Raw genomic sequence first — 22,748 nt, 5'->3', positions numbered from 1 at the left:
AGACTTACAAAGACAATAGATAATTGGGCTCCTCTAGTGGGTCAGCCTTGTGAGGCAAAGAATACAGGAAAAACAGTCAACTGGCCAATGTAAAGAGCCAGAGATATGGGAATACAACAGCTTAGCTCCTTTACAATAAAAACCAAACTTTTTGCCGTCAATTGTGTTCTGGCTCATAGCAATCCTATAGGACAAAGTAGAACTGCCCCCTTAGGGTTTCCAAGGGGCGGGTGGTAGATTCAAACTACTGACCTTTTGGTTAGCAGCCGAAAGCTTCATCACTGCACCACCAGGGCCCCTGTGTACAAAAGTGTTTGACGTATCTTAGCAATCTTATGCTGGGTTTGAATCATCACTGCTTTTCTTTTAGGAGAGCTCACTGTATATACATATATTTGCTCAGGATTCATTGATCTCTAAAGTGAGTCAGTCAACATAGGCTAAGACCACTGACACAGGGCAGGTGATTTTGTGACTCTTTCTTTAATGGGGGTAAAGCAAAGGGACAGATTTAAAAGCATAACTGAGATTTTATGAATGGTAACTGGTAAGTCAATTTCTGGGCTTATAAGAGCAGCAGCAGATTTGGCTTGATCATGAATGCACAGGTTTGTAATTTAAATCTGTTGTCCTCGATTTGATTCTGGTTCATGTTGACTGCCTGTGTTACAGAATAGACCTGAGGTCCACAGAGTTTTTTGGCTCTAATCTTTATGAATACAGATTGCCAAGCATTTTCCACGGCACAGCTGAGTGGGTTCAATCCACTGACCTTTCAGTCGGTAACCAAGCACAAACCACTTGTACTCTACTAAACATCTTTAAATTCTTCATAGTAAAGTATGGAACTGACCCAGAATCAGGGCACATTGCTGTCTGCAGATGGCTGCCCGGCTATCTGGGAGTCAGAGGAAAGGTGATGTCAGGTAACCCTTTACTAGATACCTCACTTAAATCTGATGGGCATTTTCTGACAATCTATGCAGCTGTATTGTGATTTCAGACCTTCTAAGCTACTTTTGGAAACCCTGGTGGCATTGTGGCTAAAAGCTACAGCTGTTAACTAAAGGTGTTGTTGTTAGGTGCCGTCGAGTCGGTTCCCACTCATAGCGACCCTATGCACAACAGAATGAAACACTGCCCAGTCCTGAGCCATCCTTAACAATCATTGTTGCAGCCACTGTGTCAGTCCACCCTGTTGAGGGTCTTCCTCTTTTCCGTTGACCCTGTACTCTGCCAGACATGATGTCCTTCTCCAGGGACTGATCCCTCCTGACAACATGTCCAAAGTATATAAGACACAGTCTCACCATTCTTGCTTCTAAGGAACATTCTGTTCGTACTTCCTCCAAGACAGATCTGTTTGTTCTTTTGGCAGTCCGTGGTATATTCAATATTCTTCACCAATACCAGAATTTAAAGGTGTCAATTTTATTTCGGTCTTTCTTATGCATCGTCCAGCTTTCACATACATATGATGCGACTGAAAATACCATGGCTTGGGTCAGGCTTCAAGGTGACATACATGCTTTTCAACACTTTAAAGAGGTCCTTTGCAGCAGATTTGCCCAATGCAATGTGTCTTTTGACTTCTTGACTGCTGCTTCCATGGGTGTTGATTGTGGATCCAAGTAAAATGAAATCCTTGACAACCTCAGTCTTTTCTCCATTTATCATGATGTGACTTATTGGTCCAGTTGAAAATACCATGGCTTGGGTCAGGTGCACCTTAGTCTTCAAAAGTAGTCAGTTGGAATCCCCCATGGGCTCCTTAGAAACCATATAGGGCAGCTCTACTCTGTCCTATAGGGTTGCTGAGTCGAAATTGCCTAGGCAGTAACAGGTTTGGGTTTGATTTTTGGTATGCCACATTTAGGAGTCCTTGTGGTGCAGTCACTATGAGTCAGAATCAACTAGAGGGCAATGGGTGTGGTGCAGTGGTTAAAGCACTTGACTGATGACCAAAAGATCAGCTGTTCAAACCCACCAGCCACTCTGTGGGAGAAAGATGTGGAAGCTTGCTTCTGTAAAGATTTATAGCTTTGGAAGCACTGTGGGACAGTTGTATCCTATCCTATACAGTCACTATGAGCCAGATTTGATTCAATGACAATGGGTTTATTTTTATGTTTATTTTTATATTTCTTGATTTGTTTTCTCTGATAACAGACATAGGAGAAAATTTTAAATAGAATATGTGCCTGTCACATGTGTGTAACTTATTAATAATTCATGATTAGAAAGGCCTATACTTTTCTTGCTAATGTATTAAAGAGAAAAAATTAAAAGACTGTAATTTTAAAAGATTGTCAGAGTTTATGAGCCAATAGAGCTTACTTCTTTTGGACTAGGGGATTACTTCATTGTTTGGAGAAGACCTTAATGGTAGGTTTGACATAAAAAAAGAGGTGTACACCAGGTGCAACCTAGATGGGAAAGGCTTAGAGGAGGGTGGTAAACTATCAGCATTCAGTTACTATTTTGTTGTTGTTGCCATGATGGTGGTGGTTATTTTTTATCATTTATAGCATCCTTGACATAGAATCACATACCACAAAATTTAACCATTGAGAGAGTACAGTTCACTGTATTTAAGTATGTTCATAGAGTTGTACAACCCTCACCGCTATCTAACTTTAGAGCATTTTCATGGTCCCCCCCAAAACAATCCCCATACTCACTGGCAGTCACTCTTCACTCTCCCTTTCCACTTCTACCTGGCAGACACTAAGTTATTTTCTGTCTCTATAATTTTTTTTTTTTTTTTATAAATCTGGCTATTTTTAACTTTCATATGAATGGAATCATACAATAGGTGGCCTTTTGTGAATGGCTTCTTTCATTGAATGTAATATTTTCAGGTTTCATTCACGATGTGACATGTCTCAGAATTTCATTGCTTCTTATTGTAGAAGAACATTCCATGTTATGAATATACTACATTTTGTTTATCCATTTATCACTTGGTGGACATTTGGGCTATTTCCACTCTTTGGGTGTTATGAATAATTCTTCCCTGAACTTTCATGCACAAGTTTTTGTGTGTATGTTTCAATTCTCTTTGTTATGAACCTAAGAAGGTAATTGCTGGCTAACTCTGTGTTGAATATTTTGTTGAACTGCCAAAGCAGTGTACCATTTTACAATCCCACCAGCAATATATGAGGGTTCCAATTTCTCCATATCCTTCTCAAAACTTTTCATTGCCTGTATTTTGAGTTATAGTCATCTTAGTGATTGAGAAGTGGTGGCTCATTGTGGTTATTTTTCCATTCTCCTATTGGTCAATGATGTTCAGCATCTTTTAATGTGTTTATAGATCGTTTATATATCTTCCATAGTGTGTTCTTCTCTTTTGATTTTCTAACTCCAGATCTTGGCACATTTCATTATAATACTTTACTTTGTCTTCTTGATTTACCCTTTGAAATCTTCTGCTCAGTTCTTCAAAAGCAAGTTTCAGTTCTCTTCTGACATCTATTTTTGGCCTTTTTTCCTCCCTTTTCTTTTTGTTTATGACCTTTTGCTTTCTTCATGAATGATGTCCTTCCACAACTTGTCTTCAGTCATTAGTGTTCAACGTGTCAAATCTACTCTAAATTCACATTGGATATATTCAAGGTTGTATTTTGGCTCTTGTGAACTTGTTTTAATTTTCTTCAGCTTCAGTTTGAACTTACATATGAGCAATTGATGGTGTGTTTTGTAGTCGTCTCCTGGCCTTCTTCTAACAAATGATATTGAGCTTTTCCATCATCTCTTTTCCACAGATATGGTCAATTTGATTGCTGTGTATTCAGTCTGGCAACACCTACTTGTTTAGTAGTGATTTATGTTGATGTAAAAATGCATTCCCAGTGAATAAGTTGTTGGTCTTGTAAAATATATCATGCGATCATCCAAGCCATTTGGATCATGAAGGTCATATTTTCCAACTACACGTCTTTCTTCTCTGTTTCCAACTCATATTATTTTTCAAAGCAAGTCAGTTAATTGTGTACCAGAGAAGGTAAGTGGTTTTTCCTGGTACTATTACTAAATTCTAGACAAATCACTTCTAAATCATAATTTTGCAGTGCAATGATATAATCTAAAGACTGGGCCCTCCTTCTAGGATTCCTTCACAATCATGGGTAAACTCTATTCCTATAGGTAAGAAGCTTCAACAACAAGAGAAAACTATATCCTAATAACAAACAAGAATCTTTCAAAATATAATTATTTAAAACTTTCGAGGACTTCAGTTTTAACAATTATCCATAAAGTAGTAAGCCTGTGAAAATTGCCAGTACCAAAGACTGAGATTACTTTATAACAACCTTCTTCATTAGTATTGCACTTGAAACATCTTGGAACATGAAAGCAAAGGCCTCCACAGAAGAGGACATTTTTGGCTATAATTTAAATTTACTTGTTTTCGGGTATCACTTGCACTGTGTAAGTATGGATACCTTCAGTAAACATTTTAGTGGCAGAATGGCACCTTACTCTTACAACAGGAGAATTTTAAATGAAATTGACAATTTGGGAAAGATAATGCCTTTTTTTAATTTCAAATTGTGAACATGTTTATTTCCCTTTATCCCTCCACCATTCATTGAGCAATCTGAACATGGATAAATGACAAGTACAGGATTCATTTCTGTGTGATCTAGTCTAGATGCTGCTCTAATTGGAATCACAGAAAAATCTTAATTATTGCTATCACAATTTTTTTCCAGCTCTTAAGTTCTTTGAATCTAGCATGTATTTTGCACATTATTTTTTTTTTTAGCAGATTGGTATTTGTAGAAGATGTCAGCATTCATTCAAGTCTTTTATTATAAATTTTATTTCCCATAAATATATCAGATTTACCTGTAGTATTATGAAACCATCATCCACATCTATATTGAAAATCCACAGGATCACCATTAATAATTCACTTGAGTCTCTAAAGTTTCAGTTATTTCACCTACAAAATAGGAATAATAAGCTCATACCATATAGAGTTGCTGGGGAAAATACATCAAGTAATATTTATGAAGTGCCTGGACAGTTCTAATCCTATGGTATCTTAGCTAGTGCTGCTATAACACAAATACCACAAGTGGATGGCTTTAACAACAGAAATTTATTCTCTCACAATTTAGCAGGCCAGAAGCCTGAATTCAGGGTGCCAGCTTCAAGGGAAGGCTATCTCTGTTGGATCTGGGGGAAGCCCTTGTCATCAATCTTCCCCTGGTATCGGAGCATTTCAGCTCAGGGACCCCCAGGCCAAAGGACACATGTTCCTGGTTCCGATTTTTTGGTGGTATAAGGTCCCCTTGTACTTCTGTTTGCTTCTATCTTTTATATGTCAAAAGAGGTTGCCTAAAAATGCAATCTAATTTTGTAGATTGGGCCCTGCCCAATTAACATAACTGCTACTAAAATCCATCTAATTAACATCCTACTGATAGGATTTACAATACACAGGAAAATACATCAGATGACAAAGGCTGCACAATCACACAATACTTGGAATCATGGCCTAACCAAGTTGACACATATTTTTGAGGTACAAAATTCAATCCATGGTAATAGCCCAGTTGACAGGTATTGTGGGGGGACATAATTCAATCCGTGACACATGGTAAGCACTGAATAATACCACCCGATAATAAATAGTAATGTCACCCTCACATTCATTCTTATCTCAACACTCTTTTCCTTGTTTTTGACACACCACTAATCTTTTTTTTTTTTTTTTTTTTGTAATCGTGATGTTGCTTATTGGTCCAGTTGTGAAGATTTTTTTTTTTAATTTTTATTGTGCTTTAAGTGAAAGTTTACAAAACAAGTCAGTCTCTCATACAACAACTTATGTACACCTTGCTATATACTCCTAGTTACTCTCCCTCTAAAGAGACCACACATTCCTTCTCTCCACCCTGTATTTCCATGTCCATTTAGCTTGCTTTCGTCCCCCTCGGCCTTCACATCTCCCCTCCAGACAAAAGCTTCCAACATAGTCTCATGTGTCTACTTGATCCAAGAGGCTCACTCCTCACCATATCATTTTCTATCTTATAGTGCAGTCCAATCCCTGTCTGAAGAGTTGGCTTTGGGAATGGTTCTTGTCTTGGGCTAACAGAAGGTCTGGGGACCATGAACTCCAGGGTCCTTCTAGTCTCAGTCAGACCATTAAGTCTGGTCTTTTTATGAGAATTTGAGGTCTGCCTCCCACTGTTCTGCTCCTTCTCTGTTGTGTTCCCTGTGATGGCAGTCATTAATTGTAGGCAGGAACTATCTAGTTCTGACTCAGGCTGATGTAGTCTCTGATTTATGAGGCCCTTTCTGTCTCTTGGGCTCATAATTACCTTGTGTCTTTGGTGTTCTTCATTCTCCTTTGCTCCATGTGGGTTGAGACCAATTGATGCATCTTAAAATGGCATGCAGAATGTTTTCTTAATAGATTTTATTATGCCAATTGACCTAGATATTCCCTGAAACCATGGTCCCAAATCCTTGCCTCTGCTACACTAGCCTTCGAAGTGTTTGGTTTATTCAGGAAACTTCTTTGCTTTTGGTTTAGTCCACTTGTGCTGACCTTGCCTGTATTGCATGTTGTCTTTCCCTTTGCCTAAAATAGTTCTTGTCCTCTGTCTAATTAGTGAATACCCCTCTCCCGCCCTCCCTTCCTTCCCCGCCTTGTAACCATCAAAGAATATTTTCTTCTCCACTTAAACTATATCTTGAGTTCTTATAATAGTTGTTTCATACAATATTTGTCCTTTTGCAACTAATTTCACTCAGCATAATGCCTTCCAGAGTCTTCCATGTTATGAAATATTTCACAGATTCATCTTTGTTCTTTATCGCTGCATAGTATTCCATTGTATGAATGTACCATAATTTAATTACTCATTCATCCATTGATGGGCACCTTGTTTGCTTCCATCTTTTTGCTATTGTAAACAGTGCTGCAATGAACATGGGTGTGCATATATCAGTTTGTGTAAAGGCTCTTATTTCTCTAGGATATATTCCAAGGAGTGGGATTCCTGGATCATATGGTAGTTGTATTTCTAGCTTTTTAAAGAAGAGCTAAATCAATTTCAAAAGTAGTTGTACCATTTTACATTCCAACCAGCACTGTGTCAGTGTTCCAGAGTCTCCACCATCTCTCTAACAGTCATTGTTTTTTGTTTTTTGGATTAATGCCAGCCTCGTTGGAATCAGATGGAATCTCATTATACTTTTGATTTGAATTCCTCTAATGGTTAATGATCATGTGCATCTCTTCATGTATCTGTTAGCTACCTGAATGTCCTCTTTAGTGAAGTGCCTGTTCATATTCTTTGCCCATTTTTTTAATCTGGTTAGTTTTCTTTTTATAGTTGAGTTTTTGCAACAACATGTAGATTTTGGAGATAAGCCACTGATCAGAAATGTCATAGCTAAAAACTTTTTCCCAGTCTGTCGGTAATCTTTTTGCTGTTTTGATGAAGCCTTTGGATGAGCATAGGTGTTTGACTCTTAGGAGTTCTCAGTTATCTGATTTCTCTTCTGGTGTTTGTACATTGTTAGTAATGTTTTGGATACTGTTTATGCCATTTATTAGGGCTATTTTTTCTTCCATGATCCTTATTTTTCTAGATTTTATATTTAGGTCTTTGATCCATTTTGAGTTGTTTTTTGTGCATGGTATGAGGTATGGGTCTTTTTCCTTTTTTTTGCAGATGGATATCCAGTTATGTCAACACCATTTGTTAAAGGGATTGTCTTTTCCCCATTTAACAAACTTTTGGCCTTTGTCAAATACCAGCTGCTCGTATGTGGATGGATTTATGCCTGGATTCTCAATTCTGTTCTGTTGGCCTATGTATCTGTTGTTCTACCAGTACTAGGCTGTTTTGACTACTGTGGTGGTATAGTATGTCCTAAAATCAGGTAGTGTAAGGTCTTCCACTTTGTTCTTTTTCAGTAATGCTTACCTTATTTGGGGCCTCTTGCCCTTCCATATGAAGTTGTTGATTTCTTTCTCCATCTCATTAAAAAATGTCACTGGTATTTCGATCAGGATTGCGTAATATCTATAGATCACTTTAGCCAAAACAGACGTTTTTACCATGTTGAATCTTCCTATCCATGAGCAAGGTATGTTTTTCCACTTATGTAAGTCTCTTTTGGTTTCTTGTAGTACTGTCTTATAGTTTTCTTTGTATAGCTCCTTTGCATCTCTTGTTAGATTTATTCCTAAGTATTTTATCTTTTTGCGGGCTATTATAAATTGTACTGACTTGGTGATTTCCTCTTCGAAGCTCTCTTTATTGGTGTAGAAGAATCCAAGTGATTCATGTATATTTATCTTGTATCCAGATATGCTGCTAAACTCTTCAATTAGTTTCAGTAGTTTTCTTGAGGATTCCTTAGGGTTTTCTGTGTATAAGATCATGTCTGCAAACAGTTTTACCTCTTTGCCAATTTGGATGCCCTTTATTTCTTTATCTAGCCTAATAGCTCTGGCTAGGACCTCTAGTACAATGTCGAAAAAAAGTGATAATAAAGGGCATCCTTGTCTGGTTCCTATTTTCAAGGGGAATGCTTTCAATTTCTCTCCGTTAAGGATGATGTTGGTTGTTGGCTTTGTATAAAATGCCACTTAATATGTTGAGGAATTTTTCTTCTATTCCTATTTTGCTGACAGCTTTTATCATGAATAGATTTTGGACTTTGTCAAATGTCTTTTGTGCATCGCTTGATAAGATCATGTGATTCTTTTCTTTTATTTATGTGATGCATTATATTGAATGCTTTTCTAATGTTGAACCATCCCTGCATACCTGGTAAGAATGCCACTTGGTCGTGGTGAATTATTTTCTTGATATGTTGTTGAATTCTATTGACTAAAATTTTGTTGAGAATTTTTGCATATAAGTTCCTGAGGGATATTCACTTGTAATTTTCTTTTTTTGTGGAGCCTTTACCTGGATTTGGTGTCAGGGTTATGCTGGCTTCATAGAATGAGTTTGGGAGTATTCCATCCTTTTGTATGCTCTGAAATACCTTTAGTAGTAGTGGTGTTAAGGCTTCTCTGAAAGTTTGGTAGAATTCTTCAGTGAAGCCGTCAGGGCCAGGGCTTTTCTTTGTTTGGAGTTTTTTTTTTTTTTTTAATACTTTTTCAATCTCTTCTTTTGTTTTTGGTTTATTTAGTTGTTCTGCCTGTGTTTGTGTTAGTTTAGGAATGTAATGTATTTATAGAAACTTGTCCATTTCCTCCAGGTTTTCAAATTCATTAGGAGTACAACTTTTCATAGTACTCTGCTATGATTTTTTAAATTTCAGTTGGGTCTGTTGTGATATCGCCCAACTCATTTCTCATTTGGGTTATTTGCTTCCTCTCCTGTTTTTCTTTTGTCAGTCTGGCCAATGGTTTATTGATATTGTTAATCATTTCAAAGAACCAGCTTTTGGTGTTGTTAATTCTTTCAATTGTTTTTCTGTTTTCTATTTCGTGTAATTCTGCTCTAATTTTTATTATTTGCTTTCTTCCGGTGCCTGAAGGTTTCTTTGGTTGGTCTCTATTTGTTCCAGTTGTAGGAATAAATCTTCAATTTTGGCCCTTTCTTCTTTTTGTATGTGTGCTTTATTAATATAAATTGACCTCCGAGCACTACTTTCGCTGTATCCCAAAGGTTCTGATAGGAAGTCTTTTCATCCTCATTGGATTCTATGAATTTCTTTATTCCATCCTTAATTTATTCTATAATCCAATCATTTTCAAGCAAGGCATTGTTCAGTTTCCATGTGTTTGATTTCTTTTCCCTGATTTTTCTGTTATTGACTTCTAGTTTTATGTCTTCATGGTCAGAGAAGATGCTTTGTAATATTTCAATGTTTTAGATTTTGTTAAGGCTTGCTTTATGGCCTAATCTGTGGTCTATTCTAGAGAATATTCCATGTGCATTGGAACAGAAAGTATACTTGGATGTTGTTGGCTGGAGTGTTCTGTATATTTCTATGAGGTCAAGTTGGTTAATTGTGCCATTTAACTCTCCATGTCTTTATTGAGCTTCTTTCTCGATGTTCTGTCCTTCACTGAAAGTGGTGTGCTGAAGTCTCTTACTATTACTGTGGAGCTGTCTGTTTTGCATTTCAATGCTGTTAGATTGTTTCAATGTTGTTTTATGTATCTTGAAGGCCTGTTGTTGGGTGTATAAATATTTAATATAGTAATGTATCCTTGGTATATTGTCCCCTTAATCATTATACAGTGTTCTTCCTTGCCCTTTGTGGTAGATTTAAGTTTCAAGTCTGTTTTGTCAGAAATTAGTATAGCCACTCCTGCTCTTTTTTGATTATGGTTTGCTTGTTATATTTTTTCCATCCTTTGAATTTTAGTTTGTTTGTGTCTTTAATTCTAAGGTGTGTCTCATGTAGGCAGCATATAGACAGATCATGTTTCTTTATGCATTCTGCAACTCTCTGTCTCTCTATTGGTGCATTTAGTCCATTTACATTCAGAGTGATTATGGATAGGTATGAATTTAGTGCTGCCATTTTGATTCCTTTCTTTTGTGTGTTGTTGACAGTTTCATTTTTCCAATTTTTTGTGCTGAGTAGTTTGTAAATTGTGTGTTCCTCTTATTCACTGTAGTTGATTTTGTTTTTGTTGAGTCTTTATGTTTTCTTGTTTTTTATTTTGATGTGTAGGATTGTTAGTCTTTTTTGTGGTTACCTTAATATCTACCCCATTTTTCCAAGTTTAAACTTAACTCATATCTCCCTATATCGCCTTGATTTCCTCTCTGTATGGAAGAGCTATGCCTACTTTATTTAGTCCCTTTTTATTGATTTAATGTTGTCATCTTTTACATAATGACATCACTGATTCCCTGTTTTGAACATTTTTTATCTCAGTTTATTTTTGTGATTTCCCTATCTGGGTTGATATCTGGTTGCTCTGTCCTGTGTTCTAGTGTTGGCTTGGTACCTGATATTACTGATTTTCTAACCACAGAATTCCCTTCAGTATTCCTTGTAGTTTTCATTTGGTTTTTGCAAATTCCCTAAGCTTCTGTTTATCTGGAAATGTTTTAATTTTGCCTTCACATTTGAGAGACACTTTTCCTGGATATATGTTTCTTGCCTGGCAATTTTTCTCCTGCAATGCTTTATATAAGTCACCCCATTGCCTTCTTGCCTTAATGGTTTTTGCCGTGTAGTCCAAGATTATTCTTTTTGATTCTCCTTTGTAGGTGACTTTTCTCGTATCCGTGGCTGCTCTTAAGATTTTCTCTTTAACTTTGGTTTTGGAAAGTTTCATTATAATATGTCTTGGTGACTTTCTTTTGGGATCTACCTTATAAGGGGTTCAATGAGCATCTTGGAAAGATATCCTTTCATCTTTCTTGATGTCCAGGAAGTTTTCTGCCAACAAATCTTCAACAATTCTCTCTGTATTTTCTATTATCCCTCCCTGATATGGTATTCCAATCACTCACAAGTTATTCTTCTTGATAGAGTCCCACATGATTCTTAGAGTTTCTTCATTTTTTTTTAATTCTTTTATCTGATTTTTCTTCAACTATATTGTTGCCAAGTGTTTCATCTTCATTCTCAATAATCCTGTCTTCCATTTCCTCAATTCTGCTCCTCTAGCTTTCTATTGATTTATCTATTTCTGTAATTTTATTGTTAATCTTCTGAATTTCTGATTTCTGTCTCTCTATGGATTCTTGCAGCTTATTAAATTTTTCATTATGTTCTTGAATAATCCTTTTAATTTCCTCAACTACTTTATCTGTGTGTTCCTTGGCTTGTTCTGCACTTTATATGATCTCATTCCTGATGTCTTGAAGAGTTCCGTATATTAATCTTTTGTATTCTACAACTGGTAATTCTAGGAATACACCTTCATCAGGGAGAGTCCTTGATTGTTTTGGGAGTTTGTTGAAGCAATCATGGTCTACTTCTTTATGTGATTTGATATTGACTATTGTCTCTGAGCCGTCTATAACTCATTGTATTAATTTATTTTACATTTTCTCACTGTATCCTAGTTTCTTGCTTTCTTTTGTTTTGATATACCCACATAGGCTCCTAGAGTGAGCTAACTTGATTATTGGAGCCTTTGAAGCACTAATGTCCTGTTACCAGATGTCTCAAGATGTTACCAGGTATATGAACCTAGGAGTCCATTCACTATTCTTGTACAGATTCAGCTCAGGTGTCCTGATAGTCCGTCACCTAGTGTGTAGTATAGACTCTCACCTACTATCTTAGAGGAGCAATGGTGATTGGTGTATGCACAGGTTTCTGGTAGCAGCAGGGGGTCACATTCTGAGGAAGGCAGGTGGCTGACACCTTTTCTCTGAGTCTCTGTGAGGAAGTCATGTCCCTGTTCTCTAGAGTGCTCCAGTGGGTGAGCTCTGCAGCCATATCATAGGTACCCAATGCTTTTACCTGCAAGGACTGGTAGGCACCACATGTCCTTGTAGCCATTTTACGGTTGGCTAGGTGACATGGTTGTAGTCTCCAGTCCTCAGGCCCCTGCTGTGGGTAGGTGAAGGCCTTGTTTAATAGGCAGAGCAGCATCATACATCCAAAACCTCCCTCTGTACTGCACACCTGAAACAGTTACAATCAGGCCTCAAACAGATTTGCCCTTGCAATGCAATAGCCAGATCCCATCTGGTGTAGTCTAGCCACCTGGACCCATGCAAGGGTGAAAGACACCATTTGTGGATCATTTGAGCCTGGAATGCAGCTGCTGCTCTGAGTTTCCAGTTTAGAAGAGTTGGCAGAGTACTTTTTTCACTGTTTCTTAATTTGTTCCTTCTCCAAGGCCAGGAAAATGGCTCAGGAAATGCAATGGAACCTATCTCAGGCCCAGAGAAATCAACTGTTAATGAAGCCAGCTAGGGGAGACGAGGAGGGATCAGATAGACAGGATAGAGTTCTTTCAAAGGAGGAGCTATTAGATCCACACAGTAAACTAGACTAAATCATTTATCTTGTGCCGAGAGCACTGTTTTGTCTTAGATTCCAGAGGTGTGTGTAGCCTGTGTGCACTGGCTGGGTCTCCACCAAGATTGCCACAGAGGTTTAGGGCTGTGTCCCATCCTTGCCTTCTTTCACTGAAGCTGCCCCGTCCTAAACACCATGGCCCGCCCTGCAGCCACTTCACCAGGACTCAAGGGTGCTGGCACTTTGGTTGTCTTCTTTCATTGAAGCTACCACTTCCTAAATGCCACTGCCTGCTCCACTGCAGACACACCTAGGGCCAGGGGTGCACCACTTTGCTTGTCTTCTTTTGCTGAAGTGGCCATGTCTCCAAAAACTACCATCAGCCCTGCCAGAAATGCATAAAGGAATTGGGCTGAGGCACTGCTGTGGGCTGGGCAACTGCTCGCTGCTTCTGCACCATCTCTCCCAACCCCATCACTAAGTCTGATTTCTTAACTTTGCCTTTGATGCTCAGGGTTCCTAGCTTGTCATATATATAATTGATTCACTTTGTTTTTGTTTTTGTTTTTTTTTTGATCTTTGTTGTAAGACGGATCACCAGAAGAGTCTGACTTCTCCACCATCTTGGCCTTGCCTCCATTTTTTTTTTTTATACCACCAATCTTTGATGATTCTTTTTCATCTCTTTATATTGAGCATGGAACAGTCATCTGGGTATCCCAAGCCAGGAACTCATCAATTTCCTTCAAAACTCCCATCTCAGAGATACGTATATTTTCTGCTTTGGTCTTTAATGCCATCAAGGGATTGGTAATAGATCTGATTTGAAGGTGAGTACAAAATACATCAAGACAACAAGCCTAAAACCTGCAAAGACAACGTTGTCTAAACACCATGCAAAATTTCCATTCTGTGGCTATGGTTCTCCAGAACAAAAGCTCCAAGGGTCATGGACCACTTCAGGTTATACAAGAATATGTAGCACATGGTGCTTTGGGAATGAATAAGTTTTACCTTTCTTCATAGGAACTTATGGATTCTCTTCATTGGAAAACACACTTCTTTCTTGGATGTAGAGCTCAATTTGAGTGATATACTTAATGTTGGCTATTCAGTTACTTTCCAGAGCCACTATTTCTATATTTTTGTATTGGTTCCAGTATTCAATGTACTGTCTAATGGGAAATCAGCCTCCATTAGTGGTCAATACATTATTTTTGTACTTTCTGTTAATACTTGCCTTACGTTAATTGCAGCGAATTGTTTCTCTGATATGACAGAGATAAGACAGGAGAGAAGACATGAGTAGCTAAAAGAAGAAATGGAAGGTGAAATGGAGAAGAAACCATACAGGGATAGACAGGCCTTCTGTCATATACTGACGACTTGTTAAAATGTGCCTAACTCTGGGGAAAAAAAAATTAAACCACTATAGCTTGGTATAATATGCCTAACTATGGGAAAAAATTAAACCACTATGAGCCTTAGTGATCTAATATGTAAAATAAGTATACTAGTAATTGTTGTGTAATCCCTGTTTAGTGCAAATGTTTATGGTGCCAAAGAAGAATGTCCTGGTGATACAATTCCAAAAAATCAACACTGAAAATCTTGTGGAGCATACCTCCACTTTGACACACATGAGATTGCCATGAGTCAGAATCAACTCAGTGGCAACCAGTACTTAGTTACTGGTAGTATATGTTTTGCAGAAGAGGTGAGAAGATTGCAAATAAGGCATGGAAAGTGCTTTCTTTTTGATGTTGTTAGATGTCATTGAGTAAATGTTCAACTCTTATTGATCCCATGTGACAGATCAGAACTACCACATAGGGTTTTCTAGGCTGTAATCGTTACAGAAACATATTGCCAGATCTTTGATCTGCAGAGTCACTTGGCGGGTTTGAACTTCTAACATTCCAGTTAACACCTGAGTGCTTAGCCATTGCACAACCAGGGCTCAGAACACTCATTATTCTAAGTTTTCAGAACTGTTCTTTGGATGTTCAGAGACTGATCCGCACCAAGAAACACTCTTACGGCACAGAAAGAAAAAAGATATAATTCCACCTGTTGTTTATTTTCATGGCCCCATAATACAAGGATCCCAGAGTCCGTAACTTCCAACATAGAACAGAGACAGGGAGGGAAAGTTAGAGATATCTGAATGGTAAGAATTAGATCTATTTCACAATGCATAAATAAATACGTACCTCAAATTTCTTCTTGTCTTCCTCCGTAAAATTCCCACAGGAAAATGGCAGGAGGAAATCACTCCACAGTGACTGAGTTCATCCTCTCTGGGCTACAGACAAACCAGAGCTCCAGCTTCCCCTCTTTCTTTTTTTCTTAGGAACCTATGTGGTCACCGTGATGGGGGAACTAGGCATCATCACACTGATTGGGCTTAGTTCTCACCTGCACACTCCCATGTACTATTTCCTTAGCAGTTTGTCCTTCATTGATCTCTGCTATTCCACTGTCATACCCCCAAAATGCTGGTGAACTTTGTGACAGAGAAAAACATCATCTCCTATCGTGAATGCATGACTCAGCTCTATTTCTTTCTTGTTTTTGATATTGCAGAGTGTCATATATTGGCTGTGATGGCATTGATCACTATGTTGCCATCTGTAAGCCTTTGCTTTACAATGTCACCATGTCTTACCAAGTCTGCTCTTGGTTGGTAGTTGAGGTGTATATGATGGCCTTAATTGGTGCCACAGTTCACACAGGTTGCATGCTAAGAGTGATTTTCTGCAAGGCTAAAATAATCAACCATTGCATCTGTGATCTTTTTCCACTACTGGAGCTCTCCTGCTCCAGCACATATACCAATTAACTGGTACTTTTTGCTTCAGTGGTCTCAATATTCTTGCACCAGCCTTGGCCATCCTTGGCTCATATAGCTCCATCATTGCCAGCATCCTGCAAATCCACTCCACTGCTGGCAGGTCCAAAGCCTTGAGCACATGCTGCTCTCACATCTTGGCTGTTTCAATCTTCTATGGTTCTCTACCATTTGTGTATCTGCAGTCATCAAATGTCAGCTCCATGGACCAAGGCAAAGTGTCTTCTGTGTTTTACACCATTATTGTGCCAATGCTGAACCCCTGATCTACAGCCTGAAGAATAAGGATGTCAAAGTTGCCTTAAATAAAATCATTGAGAAGAGATTATTTTGCTTTAACATAGATTTATAGTTTTTGGAGAAGATTCCATAAGGAAGGAATCCAAAGTCAGTAACATATATACAAAAATAGTGAGATCATTGCCAACACTTGATTACTTGGAAGAAAGACCCGAAGGATAAGGCTGGATTCCAAGTATCACTTGGAGGGCAGTCACATGAGTGGCAGTGTCAAGTTTAGGATTTTCCATAGGTCACCCATAGTAACCTACATTACCTCTAATCATTTGTTGAAAAACCTTCAAAGGCCTTCATTTGGGGGATTATAATTTGTATATGTGGAATTTGGCAATTTGTTACATAAGATTTACCTATCATTACTCATAAAATGATCTGTTTGGTCTGTATCCTTTGATCCTCTTAATAATTTGTGTATTGGCCTTTGTTTATTAAAAAGTGTACAAATAAACTGGAAAAATATGATCTCTAAAATAAATAATTTTAAATCATTTGAAATGTACAAAATTCAATCCCTATTACTTACTAATTGCAGAGAATTGTATTAAGGAATATAGGGGAAAGTGATGGCTAGTGAGACATAATTACCACACACAAAATAATAACTCTATGGTAGAAGAGATTGATAGACTAAACAGGGCTGAATACATTCTGTGTATTTTTAATTATTTCTTTTGTAACACTCTTCTTCACAGTTTTAGAATCTTGCTACCACCTCCATTTCCCAAAGAATCCTATATTCATTTTCCTCTAATTCTAAAAGGTTTTTCTTTTCACACATATTATAGAATCACAGATGTAGAAGCGACATTCTCTGACTATGCATTAAACCATATGGATCGTTTCTGTGACCCTAATACCTTGCAGCATGTTTTCTCCTTTCCAAAAAGGGCAACTGAGAGCTTGACATAACTAATGCCATAATGATATGCTAAGTAATCTGTAAGTTTTTTAACTGTACCAGCTGTACTGGCCTCTTTCCAAAAGTGTATGGGGGCTTCTCAGCTCTTGTGGTCTTGGTCTTCCTCCTCTTCTTGTTCTTTTGGGAGATAGCCTTCAGCCTGCAAGATGACAGCTAGGAAGGCTTCCTGGCACTTTTGGTCTGCAACTTTCTTTCTTGCTCCTTATCTTCATCAGGGTAAACTTGGCGGGCTAGTTCCACTAGCCAAGATATTTTTATATAACTTTTTTTTGGCTTGTTACAAACATACAATTAGAGTCCAGATGTCCAGTATGCATATCTTTAGCTTAATAAAGAGTTTCTTATAATTGTTTTGTGGTGTGTACTCATTAGACCATCTGTGGGCTAGGCAATGCTTGCAAAAATGATATGTAAGCTCCAATGTAAAAAATTGCTTTTCGGGACTGCATAAGGACAGCCTGTGTTGCTATCAGGCTACCTGTTAGTGTCACCTCCTAATACACTTTCTCTCTCTTTCTGACTGGAGTACTTTTCATTGGTTCAACGGCTCCAGGTAATGAAGCAGTACTGGGTAACAAATTTTGGTGCCCAATATGGTGCTCGAATTACTCTGGTGCTAGTTCAGTCTCCCTAAGGACTGAGCCCCAGGAAGGACCGAGGAAGAGAGAAGGTGCACCCCCCGTTGAGTTTTTGAGGTCTCTCCACATATGGTGGCCCAGAGGTCCAGTGAAGGGTGGGGGAGTGGACTCCATGGCAGTGAGCTCCAGACAGAGGGAGAAAGTTTCCCTGCCAAAGTAGGTAACTAAGTATCCTGTGGTAAATCCTCTGTAAATGCCATAGGGGTGTCGATTCTCATAGACTCCATCCAAGAATGGTGACTAGGTCCCATGAGGTTGGATGAGAGACTAGTGAGGTTCACAGTTAGACGTGGGTACCCAGAGAGTAAGATTCTGGCTGAGAGTCCACTAGGAACTGGAATTATTTCAGAGGGGATTCCCTAATGAAGAGACATCTTAAAATTGTGTGTAATCAAGTGTGGCCTAAATACCAGCTCCCTGATGGGGTCAGATGGCCTGTGAATGATCTGTTTTGTTTTTGAACTAACAAGTGAGATATAAAAAAAAGCTGCATGTAGAATGTTTTATGACATTATGGCATGAGAAAAAGGTTAAAGCTTTTGTTTTAGCCCTTCCTCTGCAGACCAAAACTGAAGATGAAGAAAGGGATGAAGAACCACTGAATGCTCTTCTTATTCCCCCACCTCGAAAAGCCTCCATCAGCACCTATGAGTGACCCCTCTCTCGTGGTATCAGAGGATGAGGATTGGAAGGCGTTAAAAAGGAGTGGAGGAGGTGAGACATATATGGTCTCCACTTCCCGTACCAGGTGTTTGATACAATTCACCCCAGTTCCCCCAGGAGGGCTTTACCCACTCCAGAAGGTGTCAGTCCAGCTGCAGAAGGGCCACCTCAGATAATGTGGGTCCATAATCCATTCTGAAACATGACAACAGAGATCTAAGAGAAGGTAGAAAAAGTATGAAGATGAAGGATAAATATGGATGGAGAAAGAAGAAACTCTGGAAGATAGATATTATTAAAAAATTTACTGAAAAATGTAAAGTCAAGAACAGTCTATTAAATAGAAGGGAGATTTTCAGAGTTTTAAGAAAGGGGAAGCCCTTCATAGATATAAAAACATTTAAGCGACCACGAGGGAATGACATTTTCACTCCAGAGGAAATGAGTTAGAGAGGCAGGCTGAGCACCTGTGTATTCTAGACTACTTTGAGTGCTGGAGATAAAGGTGGTTAAGAAGAAAATAAACTCTGCCTGACCTGGTCCTTTGTTTCCTGTTTTGGAAACAAGGACCTTGAGATCGGGAATTTATGGTAGTTCATGAAACTAAGCATTTCCTTCTTTTGCCTCTGTTAATAAATCACCTTCAAGTGTACAAGACTGTATAATGAAGAGCATTGTATGCAAGTGGAATGAATAAATGAATATGTATACTACTGAGGGGAGGGGGTAGGGGCTAGAAAGGAGGCTAAGAAAAAGAAAGAGACCAGGACATGAAGAAACAGCCCAATCTACTGGCCACTGCCTAGGATCAACTAGAGGAAAACAATGAGACCAAGGTAAGGACGGCACTCCCCCTCAAAAGAAATGTGCATTTTGCAAGGAGGAGAGACACTAGAAAAATGAGCGTCCCAAAAGAAAGAAGGGAAAAGGGCCAGACAAGATTGAAAGGGGGAAGCTTTTTCAAGGAGTTATGAAAGAGTAGGAGGAGGACTCTGAATGACAGAGACAGGGGGAGACAGCTTTTCACTTCCCTCCTACTGACCCCCTGGTAAAAGTTATGATACCGGAGCAGCCTTCTCGGAACTCACCCAGTAGCCTAAACGACTTCCTTGACCAGCAGTACTGAGTTATTGGGGTTACTAGAAAAGAGGTAACTAGACCATTTTTGTAGCCATGCACTGTGAAATAGGAAAAACCAAAATGTCCCACTGGTTTCTGTACATGCCCGAATGCCCAGTTCCCCCTTATCGGGGTGGGATTTCCCAAGTAACGTGCATGCTGAAACGTCTTGATGAAAAAAGCTTGTCTCTGACAGTAATACCAGCAAACCCTCACACGGGACAACTCGGCCCAGAAAGCCGAATTTGTTACCATATAAGAGCCTTGGAATTGGCAGAAGGTAAGAGAATTACAATATACACAGATTCTAATTCTGTTTTTAAAGCTCTGCATGCACATGGAAACTTATGGAAAGTAAAAAGTCTCCTGAAGGCAAGAGGAAAAAAAAATTTAGTATGGAACTGAACTGTTGCAACTTTTGGACACTGTCCTAAAACCTCAAAAGGTGGCAATAGTCCACTGCCGAGCTCACCAAAAAAGAAATACCACAATACTACAAGGAAATATCCCCAATATACTCAGGAAGATCTACAGAGAACTCAAGGCTATGGTGCCACCCAGAGTCAGAGCTGGAAACACATCCCTGATGGTAAGATTTTCATCCCCAACAATCAAGTTTTTAACTTAATTTTTTATTTACATCAGGATTCACATTTTGGGAAAGAAGCCATGTTTGGTTAGATATCAAAACATGTCTTGAGAAAAAAGCTCACTATCATGCGGTTGACACTTGCTTACTTTGTGCAGTTAATAATCCAAAGACTCATGGGCTCAAGATTTCCAGCGCTCAAGAAATGAGACCCTTTCCAGGTGAACTATGGCAAATTGACTTTTGTGAAGTGTTCAAAACTAAACATCTGATGAAATATTTACTGGTGTGTGTGGATTCTTTTTCAGGATGGGTAAAAGCTTTTCCCTGCTGGACTGAGACAGCCAGAGAGTGGTACTACAGGTTTTGACTGCTTTCGGAATAAAGTGGAAACTCCACACAGCATGGAGACCTCAATCTTGTGGAAAGGTTGAATGAATGAATCAGACCATAAAATGTCATCTTAGTAAACTGTGTCAAGAGTCCAGGCTGCCCTGAACAGATGTTCTGTCACTGGCTTGCCTTCAAGTCTGTACTGCACTCTGGGGAAAACATAAAGTCAGTCCTTTTGAGATACTTCATGGGAGACCAAATTGTCTCAACCAACTCTCCCCACAATTCTCCACCTAAACTCCTAATGTAATGATGTCTCAATATTTGCTTTCTCTAACCAAAATTCTTTCCCAGTTACATCAGGCAGTGTGGATCTGGCAGAAGTTCCCTCGTGAGATAGCTGCATACTTTTTCCAACCCAGGGATCAGGTGCTTTTCCAGATGTAGAAGGACCTCCCTTTACAGCTCAAGTGGACTGGATCCTTCACCGTAGTACTCAGCACTCATACAGCCGTGAAGTTTGCAGGAGTAAACCAAAGACCCATCATTCCTGAGTCAAGCCCTGTCCAGCCTATAGTGACAAGAGGGAGTGGAAAGCCCAACCGATCCACAGCCTAAAGTTAAGATTTTCTAGGGTTAAAAAGTAAAAATGTTTTTGATACTAGCCTAGATGGGTATATTATTAGGTACTACAGAGAGTTGTGCCTGGGAAATTCCCAGCCCTAAAATAGACACTCCCTCTGATCCCCTGTTAAGGGATGAAATTTTTTGATCTATATTGCTAGAGAAGTGTTAAACATTACTGATTTCCTTCTGGTTGGGGGGTTGTGTGCCAATTCTGCCCTCGAGTCCTGACTTATCAGGGTTTGTACTGCCCTAGAGGCTTTGAGAAATTTCACCGTTTTTAAACACATAAAGAAAGAGTTGCAATATTCTGATCTAAGGCACTAAGTTAAAACTTGGCATAGATGTATATGGCCACTCAGCTTCAAAAGGAGGGGGGCGTATGTGAGCTTAATAGCTTGCAGCATGTTTCTTCTTTCCAAAATGAGCAACTGAGAGCTTGACATAACGGATGCCATAATGATAGTCTAAGTAACCTGTAAGTTTTTTACTGTACCAGCTGCAGTGGTCTCTTTCCAACGGGGTGTGGGGCCTTCTTAGATCTTGTGGCCTTGTCTCCCTCTCCTTCTTTGCTTTCTTGGGAGATGGTCTTCAGCCTGCAAGACGGCAGCTAGAAAGGCTGCCTGGCACTTTTGGTCTGACATTTACCTTCTGTATTAGTGAGGATTAGGTATGGCTATGAGATACACACATGCACCTGCACGTGTGCACACACACACACACACACATCAGAGTGCCTTAAACTGGAAGACAATTCAGGGCTGGTGTGTTGGTTCACTCGTCAGGGACCTAAGCTGCTTTTAACTTGTTCCTCTGCTGGCTCTAACATAGTGGATTTTACCTTATCATCCTAGAGAATAGCTCCAGATTCATCATTCATTTCCACCACCCAGTCAGCAGAAAGAAAGCTGTGAAGGAGAAAAGAACACCCCCTCACTTGAAGAACACTACCTAGAAGTGACACTAATATCCCTTTGGCTAGACTTAGTCACTTTACCAAACCCAAATACCAGGGATGCTGAGAAATGCAATGCTTATTCTATATGACCATGTGCCAGACTAAGATTCAGGACACATATTATTGAGGAAGAAAGGAGAGTGAATATAAAGAATAATTAGCAGTTTCAGCCACACCTTACAAAATTTGTATTTAGTGAAGACAACTCTATGGTGATATCTCAAGAGTATGACATTTGAGTCAGGCATTGTATCTAAGAAGAATAATAGTGTTAAATGTGGTTCAAATAAAATGTATAATGCATAAACAAAATGTATTAATATTTTAATAACTATCATGATATGCTAGAAAGGTATAAACTTTGCTGGGTGGGGAAGTTAATAGAATATCTCATGGCCTTGCCTTCATTCATGCTGCTTCCCTATCCTGAAATGACCTCTTGATTCCATCGTGCCTTTCCAAATTTTATACCCCTTTCAGCGAAAAATTCAAATGTCTATTTCTCAATGCATATTTGAACACCCCAGGTTATCATTAGGCACATTTCTAGTTCATCACACTTTCTACAATAAAAATGTCTCTCTGGTATTTTTTGCTGTTAATGGATGATTATAGATATCTCTACCAAGATTCTCAAATTCTTGAAAATGGAAAATTGTGTTTTGCGTTGTCTCATATTTCTTGGTTTATAGTTATATAAATTTTGTTGTTATGTGTGCCATCAAGAAGATTCCAACTCTTATCGACCCTATAGGATAGAGTAGAACTGCCTCATAGGGTTTCCAAGGCTGCAACTTTACAGAAGCAGATCATCATGTCTT

At 38.8% G+C, this 22,748-nt stretch overlaps 1 pseudogene; it reads left to right on the top strand.

Moving 5' to 3' along the window:
- The first annotated feature begins 15,190 nt into the window (after positions 1-15,190).
- Positions 15,191-16,136, top strand: LOC126061085 (olfactory receptor 150-like; annotated as a pseudogene).
- Positions 16,137-22,748: the final 6,612 nt, after the last annotated feature.

The sequence above is a fragment of the Elephas maximus genome, chromosome 17, assembly GCF_024166365.1.
Source record: "Elephas maximus indicus isolate mEleMax1 chromosome 17, mEleMax1 primary haplotype, whole genome shotgun sequence".
In the NCBI taxonomy this organism is placed as follows: domain Eukaryota; kingdom Metazoa; phylum Chordata; class Mammalia; order Proboscidea; family Elephantidae; genus Elephas; species Elephas maximus.
The sequence above is the reverse complement of the archived record's forward strand: the minus strand, read 5'-3'. Positions and strand labels throughout refer to the sequence as shown.